The 12750-nt window shown below is 42.2% G+C and overlaps 1 long non-coding RNA gene across 1 annotated transcript; it reads left to right on the top strand.

Moving 5' to 3' along the window:
• Positions 1–2091: 2091 nt before the first annotated feature.
• Positions 2092–3043, top strand: LOC126510766 (uncharacterized). The gene is made up of 2 exons (XR_007594486.1): positions 2092–2185; positions 2920–3043. It is a non-coding gene; the product is annotated as an uncharacterized lncRNA (long non-coding RNA).
• Positions 3044–12750: the final 9707 nt, after the last annotated feature.

Here is a 12750-nt window from a genome sequence, read left to right as displayed (position 1 = left end):
TACAATGCAGGAGAACTGGTGTCTCCAGCTAATGGCTGCTTTGATGCCTCTTCTCCCTGCACACTTTTAACCGGTTTTCTGGAGTCAACCCAAGCTCGGCAGAATTTCCAGACCTATGGAAGTGCGGCGTGCAAACGGGCCATTTCCTGGCAATGCTGCAAAGCTTCAGGGAACACGTCTGCTCATTTCCATGTTTATGAGTGGGAGGCAGCTCTGCTTGTGTTCCAGAGCAGGCTATCTCTACCTGGGATGCTGCCGAAAAGAAACCGCTGAACTAAGGAAAGAGAGTGCTCAGAAAAGTTAGCGAAGCTAACTGTCTCAGTGGTCGCTTAGGCAGAACCCGGTTTTGTACTGGATCGGTAAACAGCACTGAGCTGTGTGGGCCATTTTCAGAGACCTATTCAAGACTCTCCCTGGCGTTGTTGCAAAGGAAGCAGTTTTGTGAAATGCGTTCGACAAATATGGCATACTCTCAAAGTGAATTTTTCTTACTTAATGCAACCCAGAAATTGAAGCAAAGTGACAATATATAATGGGATACATGTCTAGGTTCCTAAATATTTATTCAGTATCATAGGAGGAAACACATTCAACAAAGTGTTTCCTAATTCTTACAAAGAGTCAGGCTTTGTGTTCGTTACCAGAAATGCAAACACAGGTGACACAGGGCTCCACCTTCAAAGGAAGTTTCTATTTAGTTGAAAGGACGAAGGAGAGGAAAGCGAGCCATGAAATGAGGATGTCTAGGATAAGGAGAAGTTGTTGTTTGGCTGTGTTTCTCTGTCCTTGAGAAATATTATTGGGTGGTTGAACTGGCTTGCAAGCACAGGAAATATAATTAGTTGACAAGAGGGTGAGCTAGGAAGAAGCTCCATCCCCAGCATGGAACTACCATCTTCGAATGGGGGAAAATGGACTTACCAAGAAAACTCCAAGCTGAGACCGAGTTGGCAGTCTCTGGGATGCCCATCAGGAAAACAGATCCACTGAGCAACACAAGCCAGTGTCCAACAGGATTCTTATCATTGCCCCCGGGGCTTAGTTAAGGTTGATTTTGAAAAGGTGGTGGTGAATCTGCCACACCAGTTTCATGCAGTCCAGAATCAGGTGCTTCCCAAGACAACTGAAAATCCCCAAAGCTGAACCTAGCTGCCCACAGTCTCTGCTGCCCACCTATTCCAGTTCCTGTAAAAAGAAAACTAGGGGTGACGGGAGCTGGGGGGTGGGGCTGTGGGAATGCCATTGCTGGAAATAGTTTGGTCTTCCTTCGTCAGTGTGAAAGGTCGCACAGCACCACCTCCTAGAAGGTAAAGGGTCCTTCAGGACACAGGTTGTGCTGGGGCCGTGAACTGGGGGGATATGGAGCGTTGGCTGGGATTAAAGTTCCCAAGTCACAAAGCCATGCTCTCAGAACTTCCGCACAGCTCTCTGGGCATAAACCCAACCCACAAGACAGGGGACATTGAGAACCTACCACACAGCAGCCATCAACACATCATAACCAACAAGCATGGCCATATGGGGTCTGCTTCTCTCCCCACATCCCGCCTGGACAAACAGGGAAGGAGCAACCAAGAGACATAGAATAACCTTATATATTGTACAGGAAATGGCCAACTTGAAATGCTAGGAGTTCCATTAGTAACTATGAGACAATGGGCATAAACCCAAACTGTCCACAGGAAAACTAAGGAACAGAATCACTTTGGAAGACCAACTCTGGCTCCTCATTACTCACTGCCCTCATTACCTTTTGCAGGAGACAGGGAAAGTCGTTTGAGATTCAAGTGTACCAGAGAACAGAGCTGGACTTCAAGTATCGGAATGAGATTGCCCTAATTACAAAGTATTGAAAATTGATTGATAGAATTTATTCAGCCTGACACTAAAAGGCCAGAAGTAAAGGAAGTTTTCATACAACACAAAGAACTGGGAAGAAAGAAAACAGTATTTCGAGCGTTATCCCTGGAAGCTGCAGTTTTAGTAAATCAGCTACAAATATGCCGCAAGGCACAGAGACTATTGTTGGTCGAATAGACCAATACAAGGAGCCTGAAGAAATGTTAAATGAAGATATAACATGTTATACAATCCACCCTTAGGTGGGTGGAGAAAACAGGAGAATTCTGGGAGAAGGAGTCTTGGTGGAGAGTCGCCATGGTTCTCCCGCTCCAGACAGACGCAGGTTAAGATCCTCCCTGGTAAGCCAGCTCGTGGGCTACACAGGATATAATAATACTTGATTCTTGGGCAAGAAACTGCTCTTGCCTGGACTGTTGCATAAACTGGACACAGAGAACCCGCAGAGAGAGGACTGCTGAACTTGCCTAAAGGTGAGATGACCTTTTGGGGTTCCTGCTTCATGAAAGAGTCTGTGAGACATTCTGCAGGACACAGCAAAAAGTGACTGAACTGTCTTTGGAATTTCTTGCTTGATGAGAATGTCTGCTGGATACTATGGGCCTGTAGGCCGAAGATGGATGCCCCAACGGTACAGAGGAACTTTGGGTGACTGTCCAGGCAGCGAGATGTCTCTGTCATTTCTAGAGTTTTCTTATTTCTTGTTTGATAGGTAATATTATATCCTTCTGGAGTCTTTGATGGAGTTGAAGAATGGTTAGTTATAGTTTTCCTTAGTTATGATAAGAGATAAAATAGATATAAATATTGTAACTGTAATTCTTACTTGATAACTGTTTTGTTATATGTAATTTTACTATGTTAAAGTTAAAGCCTTTCTTTTTTGTTTAAACAGAAAAAGGGGAAATGATGTGGGAGTGATTTCTTATTAATAAAGAAACTGCCTTGGCCCATTTTATTGGATAGAAAATTAGGTAGGCGGAGTAGACAGAGGAGAATGCTGGGAAAAAGAAGCTGTGTGAGGAGTCGCCATGGTTCTCCCGCTCCAGACAGACGCAGGTTAAGATCCTCCCTGGTAAGCCAGCTCGTGGGCTACACAGAATATTAGAAATGGGTTAGAACAATATGTAAGAGCTAGCCATAAGGAACTGGAACTATCCGGGCCAGGCAGTGTTTGAAAGAATACAGTTTCCGTGTAATTATTTCTGGGCATAAGCTAGCCATGCGGGCGGCCGGGTGCCGGGGACGCAGCCCTGCCGCTCCTAATTCAACAAATGAAAATAATGATGCTACTTTGCAAGAAACAAATGATAGCAAATAAGAAAGATGATCAATATTTAATAATATGAAAAGATAGAGCTAATGAGCTACCTCAGGGCTGGAGAGTGGGAGAGTACTTTGTTCTGTAGACATGAGGATCTGTATTCAGTCCCCAGTCTCTGGCACAGCAGCACATGTCTGTCAGCCCAGTGCTAGGGAACAAACAGGAAGGCCCCAGAGTCTAGTCAATAAGGCTAGCTTCAGGTTCAGAAAGAGAGACTCTCGCAAAAAATAAAATAAAGAGCTATAAAAGACACCTGATATTGAGCTCTGGGCCCACACACACCCACAATGGCGCACATATACACATTCTCTCTCTCCTCTCTCTCTCTCTCTCTCTCTCTCTCTCTCTCTCTCTCTCTCTCTTTCTCTCTCTCTCTCTCTCTCACACACACACACACACTCACACACACACACACACATACACACACATGCATGACATACAAATGATGAAAATACAAACATTTATACTATATAGTAAATGGGTTCAAAATCCAACCTTCTCCACTCTTCACGTGGAGGTCTTGAGTAAGTAATTTAATTATTTTGAGCTTATTTCTGCATCTGTGAGTGAGAACCATAAAACTGACTCTCAGAGTTGTGATGTTATGTACAAACATCTGGAAATAACGTTTGACTGAGTGCTCTGTTTGACAGAAGCGATACTCACACTTCTTTCTCCTCTGCTGTGCTGTAATAATAATAACGCAGCAAGGCCCCCTCCGGGGACCAAGTCCTTTCCTACTGACCCAGAATGGGGAACTACTGTACAGTAGATCATGTAGCAGTGCTCAAACTCTGCCCTTCCATGTCCATAATCTAAGCCTGTAACCCAAACTCATTGTGAATATGTACACACGTATTTGAAGGAGAAAGCTGTAGGTCTATCTGAATTCCTCCTCCTTGATTCCCATAACTATCACTACTGACCCTAATACAGACAAGAGGTGAAAGGATCAGGCTCATCCGTGATCAAATCAGTGTGTAATGTCAAGCAGAAAGAAGTCCAAATACTTTGGTCTTCCAGTAAAATCCCAGGCACAGGTAAAATGTGCTTAAAACATGAACCAGATTGACTGCTTAAAGGCGGTAAGGCAGGCAAGCCAACAGAGCACACTTCCAACCAGAAAACTGCACAGACACAAAGTAAACCTCCTTTCCTGGGGTGAGAGGTAGGAGTGGGGATTGACGAACGAATAGCAAACCACTGGGCATGAATTACTTTTATCTCCTTAGGTTCACTTCCTACGATCCCTAGTGCAGTGTGCTTGAAAGTGAACAGTGGCCATTGACCGGCTCATCCAAAAAGCTGGATTGAGAAAATAGTGTTGGCTACGCTGTTCTTAGTGTTTTATATATTGGCCCATCTCAGTAAATGCATGGCGCTGTGGGGCGCATAAAGACAACAACTGATTCTGACAAGGAAGGTCTCTAAAAAGAAGTAAATCTCCCCCAAAAGACTATTAACCATAGCATTAAAAGGGGACATATTGTGGATTAAAAACTGTCCATTTTATGGAGAGAAAAGATTGCTGTGCATCATATTATTTTATAACAGTGAACATTCCACAGGCGAAACGGGGCATCATCATTTGCCAGTGCGTCGGACTGTGCCTGCAGTGAGAGGCAGGAATGGGAATCGCACATAGGACATTTATTAGGTTCCTATTGCTGAGATAAAGACGGTGAACAAAAGAAACAAGGAGGAAAGGGTCTATTTCATCTCACAACCGCAGTCCATCAGGAAGGGCAGGAAGGGCAGGCACGGAAGCAGAGGCCATAGAGGCACGTTGCCTACTGGCTTGTTCTCCTAGGCTTGTCCAGTCTGATGTCTTTGCTATCCAGGACCATCTGCCCAGGGGCAGTACTGCCCACGGTGGTCTGGATCTCCCACATCAATTATTAACCAGGAGACCATCTCACAATCCTGTGGAGGCATTTTCCCAACTAAGATTCCCTCTTCCCAGGTATGTCTAGGTCTGGACTAAGTTGACAAAAAAGCAGCCAACACAACAAACCCCTTGTCAACTTGACACACAAACACATCACTTTTTAAACTGTAATATTTCCTTTCATGTTCCTCCCCAAAATCTCATATATAATTATAATTTTAAAGTTTTTTAAGTTGTCTATATTTTTAAAAGCCTAAGCTTTCAGTTAAAATAAAACATCTCTTGAAAACTTCAGTCTCTCAGCTATGAAGTCCTGAAATATTAGGAGTAAATTAAATGCATTCTTACTCTAAGGTGGAAGAATCAGGGCACAGTCCTAATCAAATCAAGGCAAGAACAAAATTTAACAGTGTAAACAGTTTAGTGTCCATTATCTGGGATTCGCTCACACTCTTCTGGCTTCCAAAGTGCCTGAGTGGCTCTGCCTCTCTGGATCCGCCCTCCACGGAGGGATCTTCAATATTCTGGGGTCTCCCACTGCAACTGGGGTTGTACTTTCACCAAGATCTCTGCACTGACAGGTTTCTTGTGTCAACTTGACACAAACTAGAGTCACCAGAGAGGAAGGAGCCTCAGTTGAGGGAATGTCTCCATAAGATGCAGCAATGAGTCATTGTCTCAATTAGTGATCAATGGGGGAGAGCCCAGCCTGGTGGTGGTGGTGCCATCCCTGGGTTGGTGGTCCTGAGTTCTGTAAGAAAGCAGGATTATCAAGCCAGGGGAAGCAAGGCAGTAAACATCACTCTTCCATAGCCTCTGCATCAGCTCCTGCCCCTAGGATCCTGTCCCGTTTGAGATCCTGTCCTGAGATCCTTCAGCGATGAACAGCAATGTGGAAGTGTAAGCCAAATTAAACCCTTTCCTGACCAACTTCCTTGTTGGTCATGGTGTTTTGTCCCAACAATAGAAACCCTAACCAAGATAGTCTTGGTGGCCCCTCTTTCAGGTACTCACTGTTGCACATGACAGCCCTCGACTGCTCACCATAACCTTTCCATGCTTGCAGAACCTGTACTCTCTGAGTGGTTATTGCCACATTACTAAGTTAGCAGCACAAGATACAGCCATGGCTCTCTCTGGATCCCAGCTTCTGTGTGCTAATCCTGAGTAAATACTTCCCAGATGATACTACTCCGATCATGCCGGGTTCCTCATAATTGCCACTAATTTCTCCGCTTCAGCTAACCAGCCTCCCTTGTCTCAGCATAGCAATGATTTTACTTTCATGGTTCTGGGTCATGTTAGTCGTATTAAATTCTTCAGTCCCAGAAGGTCAGAACCATAGAGTCATAATATAAAACAGCTCACAAAGGCTCAGATAAAGTTGTCTAGAACTTCAAAAACCAGGCTCCATCATTTCCACTGCTTTTAGCAATATCTTCCAAGTCCCCATAGTCTCTGAATAGTCAATGTATTTTCTAGCCCAAAATTTCAAACTCCTAGAATCCTTCTCAAAACATATGGTCAGTTCTGTCACACTACCACCCCACTCCTGGTACCAATTTCTATCTTACATAGATTTCTATTGCTGTGATAAATACCATGACCAAAAGTAACTTGGGGAGAAAAAGGCTTATTCCGTCTTACAATTGAAGTCCATTATGAAGGGAAGTCAGAGCAGGAATTGAAAATAACAGCTAAAAGAGAAGCCATGGAAGAGTGCTACTTAAAGGCCAGCTCCCCACTGCTTGTTCAGTCTTTTTTCTCATATCATTAGGAATCATCAGCCACAATGGGCTGGGCCTTCCATAACAGTCATTAATCAAAACATTCCCCAACTTTCATGCCTATAAGCCAGTCTTATGTAGGTATTTTTCTCAATGTTCTCTCTTCCCAGATATGTCTATATTTGGGTCAAATTGACAAAACCCAGTCATTACAGGACTTTAGTTGATTATTTTTAAACGTTAATGTCATACTACAGAGAACGTTGATACAAGTGTGGGGTGATTTGGCTATTGGATCTAAACCTCAAGGTTACTACTAACACTTAAGTGGGGCACAAGAGGGCTCAAATCCACGTGGCACAAACTGGTCTCATACATCAAAAAAGATCAGTCAAGGGAGAAAAGCAATTCATTGCTTGAATACCTAGGATGCTAGCAACATATATAATGTAATCTTTTTTTGTATGTGTGTGATGTACATACCTGTGTTCATGCAAGCTTGTGCATGTGCGTGGGCACATGTGGGAAGGTACATGCTGTCTACTCTCCATCCTATATATTGAGTAAGGGCCTCATCTTGAGCTCAGAGTTCACTGAGTCAAGTGGCTATGGGGAATCCCTGTCCACTCAACTCCATGGGTTCTGGGATTACAGGCAGACCACTACTTATTAGCAGTATTTATAGGAGTCTGGGGATCTGCACTCTGGTCCTTACACTTGCAATGTTAACACTATAACCTGCTAACACATCTTCCCCAGCCCCAACAATCTTTAAAGCAACCTATGAACTTATCAAAAGTATCAAGAACTCCACCATGAGGGCTGGAGAAATGGATCAGCAGTTAAGAGCATGGATTTTTCCTTTACAGAACCCGGGCTTAGGTCTGAGCACCCACAAGGGGACTATCAACTCTCTGTAACTACAATTCCAAGGGATCTCTGGCATCTTCACATATATGGTACATAAATATGTATGCAGGCAAGACATGAATACATACATTTTTCATTGAACTCTACCATTAAGATGTTTCTGCAAGCTTTGATCAGTATCTATCACTAGGCTCTTAGCAATGGACAAGAAGCATTTCAACAGCTGGTGATCCCACAGACCACCTTAGGAGAAGCATCTATCCTCAAAATTATTTCATAAATCAATATAATACTGAACTACAACACAAGCCAGAAAAAATTGCAAAATATCAGATTGTCAGGTGGAGCAGAGTTAGTACTGAGAGAACCTTCCTAGATTCTTTCAGCTTTTCACTGAAGCAGAGTCGACGGCATCCTCTTGAAAAATTTGATATGGGATTAGCATTTGATGGCCACTGACCCAAACCCTCTAGACAATTGGATCTTGGCAAGGGTACTTCTTAAAGAATGGGACAAACTGTCAAAGATCAATTTGTGGTTCATGGAAAGGTAAAATGACCTGAAAGTATTGACCATGAGCAAATAGAGCTAAGAAGGAAAGACAAACAGCCAAATATCACAATGTAAGTAGCCATCCATGTACAAAGGGTCACGGGAAACATGATTTCTTGGGCTTGAATGAATTCTAAGAATCAGAAAGCACCGCCCATCTGAAAATTCACACCTTACGTTTACTGCCTTTTCTTCCTTATGCATCTTAAAAACATTTCCCTAACTCAGTCTATGATTTCTGTATGACTCTCCCTCTTTCAGTCATTTTAGTATTCTCTCTTTCCCCAAACATATTTGTGTGTTGGGTTTTTAGTGTTCTTCTAGCTTGCCAGTAACACTGACAAACAATTCTGCTATTTGGCAAGAAAAATGAGTCAGTCAACTGAACCTGCAGGAGAATCTGCTAGAAGCACAGTGGGAGGTCTCCGGGCTTTGGAGGATATAAAGAAGTCTTCTTTGCGGTCCTACTAAGTAAGCTTCAAGGTAGCATGGCTTCTTCTCTCATGAGCATCAGCTTCCTTACATGAAAGGCATGCTTACCATCATCTAGGTCACTTGGATGAAGGTTAAGGGAGATGGTGGATAACCATTACAAACTGCAATCAAGAAATGAAAATTCTTCTAGATTTCTCCAAACTGATCTGCCCCTTGCTTATTAGATAAGACTTTCTTAATCTTCCAGTTTAGTTATCTCCTGTGACTATATGTTCACGGTGACACAGGTCCACAAGACATAATCCAGTAATTCAACCACAGCCCTCAAGTTTGCTTAAATAAATTTTAAGAAGAGCTAATAACTCAGCCTGCATCTTCTTGCTTGCAGATGCTTCAAAGATGATAGGCCTTGGTCCTCACCAATGTGCAGCCATCAGGGGCTCTGGCTGGGAGGAAGATCTGCAGCTGAGGGCGCAATGTGATTGTGAATGCATTGACACTACTGGAGATACTTTTGTTCTTTCATTTCAGGGGGGTTTTTTGTTTGTTTTATTTTTGCCCCTTTACAGTATTGACTAAAATATTCATTTAAGATATATCTATCAGAGCGACAAGTGGAAATGAATTTTTTCTCTCTGCCCACACTTCAGATGAGAGACAGCACAACAATTCACAGTTCTATATAAAGGCAGAAAAATCACAGAAGTCAGCCAGATTGAAGGACATAAATTTCTTCTTTCTCATATGATCATAATTTATTTGACTTCTCCCTATGCAGCATTTTTTCTGTTCTGTATAATGGGTCTTACAATAGCATTTATTTTGTGGAGTGTATATGTGGAATCAAAAGCTAAATACAAATTATAGTTTAAATACTTTAATTCTGCACAAAGTAGGAATTCAAAGCTTATCACAGAGTATTAAGCAGCAAATTATTAGTGACCATGTCAATGTTATTCATAGCCTCAGAAGCTATAAACAGTCAAAAATGGACCACCACAAGGCTTTATTTTTAAGGGACTTATTATGGAACAAAAAACTGGAGTGTTTTGGGGCAGCTTGTTCTACAGCAGTGGTTCTCGACCTTCCTAATGCTGTTCCCTTAAGTACAGTTCCTCATATTGTGCTGACTCCCAACCATAAAATTATTTTCATTGCTACTTCATAACTGTAAATTTTCTACTGTTATAAATTGTAATGTAAATACCTGTGTTTTCCAATGGTCTTGGGTGACCCCTATGAAAGAGTCTTTCAATCCCCTCAAAAGGGTCACAGTCCACAGCTGAGAAGCCCTGTTCTATAGCTATACCCACTTTTTAGTCAGAGGCTCAAGAATCAGTGTTTCTTCCTGTCTTCCTGTGTGGCTTACCACAACCCAATCTGCCATGCTGTTCCAGAATGTGATTCCAGAAACACATGCTATGTCTCTCTCTGAGTCTCACAAGATACAAAGATTTTAGAGAAACACAAAATACAAGATTTTAGAGAAATCTTGGATTTCTCTAAAGCTTTAGATGAATATTGAGATCAAATAGTTGAGACTTTGGAGATTTCTGTTTTTTGGAGCAAATGTGTATTTGTTGATGATGACAAAGGGAACGAACCAGTGGCAAAACAGAGAAAGATTCAGAAGCTCTCCTTCTTGGTATATTCAACAATCCTTTCTAGTGACTGCAAGAATCTAGTATATCCCACACTGTCCAGCTCATATGTTCAGTAAATAGCCATGAAAGAAAAAAAAACCTATATTCTATACAGACTATTGAAAAAAAAAGTCTTGATGTTTATTAGAATAAGAAACATGGTGAGCTTCTCAAAATTTTGTGGTGGGACTCTCCCAGGGCCTTCCCAGAGGACTAAATCTCAGTTTTCAGCACTCCCAACAGGCAGCTCACAGCCCAGGGGATCCAGCTCCCTCTTCTGGAGTCTAAAAGTATCTGTACTATCGTGTGGACATACCCCACACACAGATACACACAATTAAAACTAAAATATTTTTAATTGTAGAATACAATGGTTATTCTTAAATATCTTCCCTTTTCTTCAGCTGTAGGGAAAGAGCTAACATGTTACAACTGAAAGAGCCCAGGACAAGATGCCTCAAGTCTTGGCATCGAGTCCTGCATGTGACTGGGTTCTGCCGATGTGGAACATATTAAAACATCCTCTCTGGTCTTGATCTTCTATTTTATGAAGTGCCAGACCTGGACTGGGTTGCCTCAGCTCTCATTGTCTCCACATTTTAAAACATTACAACTCTTACATTTGTGTAAGCTGAACAATTAGAATAAAAACCTTTGAGGAAAATGGCTGCGAAGCATTGTTTCCCTGTGTGCCTCCGTTCTTTTATGGTTTCTTCCCCCCAAGCTAGTCCTTACCCAGTGCATAATTTTGTTGTTGTTGTTGTTGTTTTCTTAGTTATAAGTCAAGGTCTAATATATTACCTCCAAACTAACTTACTTCAAACAAATATGCAAGAAAACACATTGTTGTTTTACTTGGTTATCGGTAAATGTCTAATAAATCACCCCAAAACTAACTTACTTCAAACAAACAAACAAGAAAACACATTCTCAGTACTTTGTCATGTGGCTGTCAATCAATCTGTCTGTCATACAAAAGTTTAACTGTGATAAATGTCTTTCCAAATTTATTTGCATGCCTATTGCCAAACTTCAGTTGTTGACTTTGTGAGTGGATCCATAGCCTTTCCAAGTATCCTTATTGCAGGGCATCTGGTTGGCTAAGGGAGGAGAGGCAGGAATGCCCAAGATGAAAGTTATAGACATTTTGTACATAATCTTGAAAAGAGCATTCAATCAATTCTGTTAAGTTCTATTTGTTGAAACTGATTCAACAAACCAGCATGGACTCAAGACAAGGGGCACTTATACAAGGAAACACCAAGAGGCAGGGACCACAGGATCACTCATATGCTCCTATGAACTTTACACACTATGGCTCGTGGGGAAGTGTTCACTTTAATTGTGGAGTATCCACTTACCCGTGCTATAAGGAATTTCAAATATATCTGGTATAAGGTAGAAGTTAAACAATAAGCAGGGAATGCCGTGAGTGAGGAAAGAAGGGTATGGTCCATACTAAAAAAGAAATGGCAGTCATATTCATAAAAGTTAGGAGCAAGCCAACCCCTTTATAAATAGTTACTCAAAAATAAAGAACCAAGGAAAACAAGATGCTTGGATGACCTGGGAGAATCTGCAGTAGACTCTGAGAGTAATGATGTTTTACTCTGCCTAAATTGTTCCCTAAACAAGTGATCTCAGAAGCCTGAAACACAAAAGGCCCCAGTCACAAAGACGTCAGCTGACTATCTGACTCTGTTTATTTTCCCACGTTCTTCTTTTTGGCTGGTTTTCCTGGTCCTGCCGACTTTCATCTGACCTATCAATCAATCAGAATCCCAAATTTGCCTATAGCTATAGCCAACCAGGTTCATCCCAAATCAATGCTTGACTGGCATGCGACCAAGCCAATCAGGCCATGTAAGCTCAGAATCTTAGCATCCCCATCTGAGAAGGTAGAAGGTGCTGCACCTCAGCGTATTTATCTTATGGGAATAATGGAGATAAAGAGGTTCTCTCTGAGAAGCTGAAAGCGGCAGCAACATCCAAATGGAAAGAGATACCCTGATTGCCCAACTTCCCTAGCACAGTGAGACAAGTAACTCCTGACCTCTTTCCATTTGTCGGCATGTGTGTGCCCATCCCGTCAGTGATTAGATGTGTTGTTATTGAACGGGGTGAGCCTATTAAGACTGTTCTGCCCATCAAGATTGTCTAAACTTTGTCTGTGAACGTGAACACCGCCAAAATCGTAAGACACTTAAAACAGTAAAAGATTGATTCTCTATGTAAATGCCCATCCCAGGATGGCAGACCCTCCTCTTTGTATCATCTTGATTCAAGGGTAAGTTCCAGCTCATGAATCAAGCACTGGTTCACACATCAGAAAAGAGCACACTTAGAATGAACATGTTTCTGAGCATGCTCCTCAGGGCCTGAGTAGCATCGACCGCTCCCTTTTTCTCACCATTGTCCAAGGCAAATCATGCACTAAAGATGGACCATGCG

The sequence above is a fragment of the Alexandromys fortis genome, unplaced genomic scaffold (assembly GCF_014885135.2).
Source record: "Alexandromys fortis isolate MF-2015 unplaced genomic scaffold, M_Fortis_MF-2015_v1.1 scaffold_64, whole genome shotgun sequence".
Classification (NCBI taxonomy): Eukaryota; Metazoa; Chordata; class Mammalia; order Rodentia; family Cricetidae; genus Alexandromys; species Alexandromys fortis.
Note: the sequence above shows the minus strand (reverse complement) of the source record. Positions and strands in the feature narration are given on the sequence as shown.